This window comes from Crotalus tigris, unplaced genomic scaffold (genome assembly GCF_016545835.1).
Source record: "Crotalus tigris isolate CLP2741 ecotype Arizona unplaced genomic scaffold, ASM1654583v1 scf7180000018268.1906537, whole genome shotgun sequence".
Lineage (NCBI taxonomy): Eukaryota > Metazoa > Chordata > Lepidosauria > Squamata > Viperidae > Crotalus > Crotalus tigris.
In genome coordinates this window covers 167,907-171,402 of record NW_024096914.1, presented here as the reverse complement: position 1 = coordinate 171,402, position 3,496 = coordinate 167,907, and positions in this window count along the sequence as shown.

Here is a 3,496-nt window from a genome sequence, read left to right as displayed (position 1 = left end):
CTATAATGAGTCAGGAGTGAGGAATGTTTGGAGGAGCTGGGCTTGATAGTTATAAAGACAATGATAATAGAATTATCTTCAGCCATTTAAGAAAAGGAGATTATAAATGTTTGTGTGTGCATAATCTTTTTTTTAAAGGATCAATTTCTTTTTCATAAGAGAACTTTGGACAGAATTTGGTTAGGCATCCATCTCATTGCAGGTTGTTATTTCTGAACAGGGGAGAATGGGAAACTTTCCTTATTGGTTGTTAGGCAAAAGTATTTGCAAATGTCTGTTGCTAGCAAAATACACTAAAATGTGGTTTGGTTATTGTTGAGTCCTCGAGTCAACGGTGAAAGAAGAGCACACATTCTGATGGTTATAACAGCTTTTATTCTCTTTAGCTCTCTCCGACACAACTCAGAGGCTCGCAGGCCTCTCTGCCTCTTTTAATAGAATCCCCAGGCAAAAAGGTAACAAACTGGCGCGCTTCTGTGCCTTATGCATGCGCACAGGCTGGCGCCACTCAGTCTGGTCCCGGGCAGCTTGCAACAGCCCGGGACCATTGCAACGTCCCGAGCCTGCTTTTGCAGGCTCAGGACACAACAGTTATACTTTAGTATGCTGTGTGATTTGAACCACAGTTGTTCTCAAGAATGTGGAGACACAGGTCTTACCAGCAGCCTAAACTTCATACATTCTCTATGGGCTCAAAAATTACACAAGAATACAATTCTTAAGAGCAAAAAGTTGCCCATCCCTATTGTATATACAATTGGACTTAATAGTAGTAGTAGTAGTAGTAGTAGTAATAATAATAATAATAATAATAATAATAATAATAATAATAATAATAATAATAATAAAAAGTTGGAAGGGACCTTGGAGGTTATCTAGTCCAACCCCCTGCTCAGGCAGGAAACCTTATACCATTTCAGACAAATGGCTGCCCAGTCTCTTCTTAAAAACTTACAGTGTTGGAGCATTCACCACTTCTGGAGGCAGGTTGTTCCACTGGTTAATTGTTCTAACTGTCAGGAAGTTTCTCCTTAGTTCTAGGTTGCTTCTCTCCTTGATTAATTTCCATCCGTTGCTTTTTGTCCTGCCTTCAGGCGCCTTGAAAAATAGCTTGACTCCCTCTTCTTTGTGGCAGCCCCTGAGATATTGGAATACTGCTATCATGTCCCCCCTCGTCCTTCTTTTCATTAAACTAGACATACCCAATTCCAGCAGCCTTTCCTTATATGCTTTGGCCTCCAGTCCCCTAATCATCTTTGTTACTCTTTTCTGTACTCTTTCTAGAGTCTCAACATCTTTTTTACATCGTGGTGACCAAAACTGGATGCAATATTCCAAGTGTGGCCTTACCAAGGCATTGTAAAGTGGTATTAATACTTCACATGATCTTGATTCTATCCCTCTGTTAATGCAGCCCAGCACTGTGTTGGCCTTTTTGGCAGATGCAGCACACTGCTGGCTCATATTTAAGTGATTGTCCACTAGGACTCGGAAGTCCCTCTCACAGTTACTACTATTGAACAAAGTACCCCCATACTATACCTGTACATTTGGTTTTTCTTGCCTAAATGTAGAACCTTACTTTTTTCACCATTGAGTTTCATTTTGTTAGATAGCACCCAGTGTTCAAGTCTGTTCAGGAAGTATTTATAGGATTGTGTTATGTACCCCTTAGAAATGTTTTCAGTAAAGAAGTAAAAAGTGATTGCTCTCTTCATATACAGTCTGTGTTTTTAATTGCTTCTTAGCACATAACACCACATTCAAGAGCTACAAAAGATAAATCTTTCCAATTTTATTTGGCTATTTCCAGTAAAAGATTTTCTTCATCAGAATTTTTTCTTATGTAATTTGTTTTTAAGACTGTGCTGGTCTCACTTTAGTATTGCATTTGGCAGCATTCCAAAATTTGGTAAATGTTCTGTCTTTGCAAGTTAATGTTATATATCTACCCTTCAGAGTTCCACAAACTAGCACACTTTCTTGTCTATATTAAATAAAACTTTGAAATTTTACTTATTTTTTCATACGCTTAGTTCTGGGTTGCAAAATTTGAAATTGTCCTGAGCTATCGTGCAAAATGCAGTGGTCAACATTTATACAAAAAGAGTTGATCAGTCCTTGCTCAAATTAATTGGTTTACATTTTCCCCTAGGTTCCTAACTGTGGAATGTGAAAGACAAATTGAACAAATTGACAAATTAATTTTTTTTTAAATTGAACAGAGCTTAAAACTATTGCAAGAAGACCATGTCAGACTGCAATGGTCTGCTGCTGGTGGATTTTTGGCTGTAGTGACCCCATTTTGGCATTAAAGACCAACACATGAGGAGAATATCAGGAGGCAAAATGATACTCTTATTTTTATATCTTTGTGTTTTTTTTAATTGCAACTGATTGATGGATATTCTAACAAGCAGCTGTAGAAATGAAAGCTATTAATCTATTATTGCATCCTGTTTTTTAGGATTAATTTCTTCCAAACAATCTCATAGTTCTCTGATTCTACATTCTCTGTAAGTGTACTGGAGCTCCTGGGCCTCTTTGTGTATTTCCTCATCCACTTGCAGCATCACATCAGCTAAAAACCTAAAAACCTCCCCACCCCCACACTGCCCCCCCGTTCCACCCCTGCCCCACCCCCACCCACTTGCAGGACCACCCACCACCTTCATGGCCCACCGCAGTTTGCCCAGGCAGCCCAGGAGCTTCATGGCGGCCACGCCCTCCACCTGTGCCCCGCAGCATAATCTGTTTGCGACAGGGCGCAAGAGTGGAGTCTTGTCCCCATTGCCCGGCTGCCATGTCCTTGGCTGCGCTGCTCCAGACGGGCCATGCCTGGGGGCGACTCTCCTCCGGGGGGCTGCTGGTGTGGAGGGGGCCATGGGGGGAGGTGGGGCTGGGGCAATGGCATGTGTGTCCACAGAGAGGGCTCCAAGTGTCACCTCTGGCATGCATGCCATAAGTTCACCACCACTGAGCTAAGACATTCAGCAAAACACAATTCTGTTAGCAGAATCCACTGTAGTCCTAATCATCAATTCAGGGCATAAAAGGAATAGATTAACATTTTACTTTAGAGGCTATGTAAAAACGAACAAACCTTCTATTATGTATCAGCATCTACTGAAAACAATTTGTATTATAAAAACAAAAATGGTTAAATTATTCTTGGAAGTCAGTACCATAATTGATGTATTATAAATTCCTAAATACACCAAATGAAATTAATGTATAATAAACATATTAATTAAATACATTCAATTAGATTAATGATCTGGGGAGAAGATAGTTTAGTGTAGTGGTTCTCAACCTTTTTAATGCTGCGGCCACCCAACTGGTCATAAGTCGAGGACTATCCAACCGGTCGTACGTTGAGGACTACCCAACTGGTCGTAGGTCAAGGACTTTCCCTGCCTGGGAGCACCGCGCATGCGTGGTGCCGCCCCCTGTGCTGGCCGAGGCATAGCTGGCAAGCGGCAGAGACGGAGCAGGC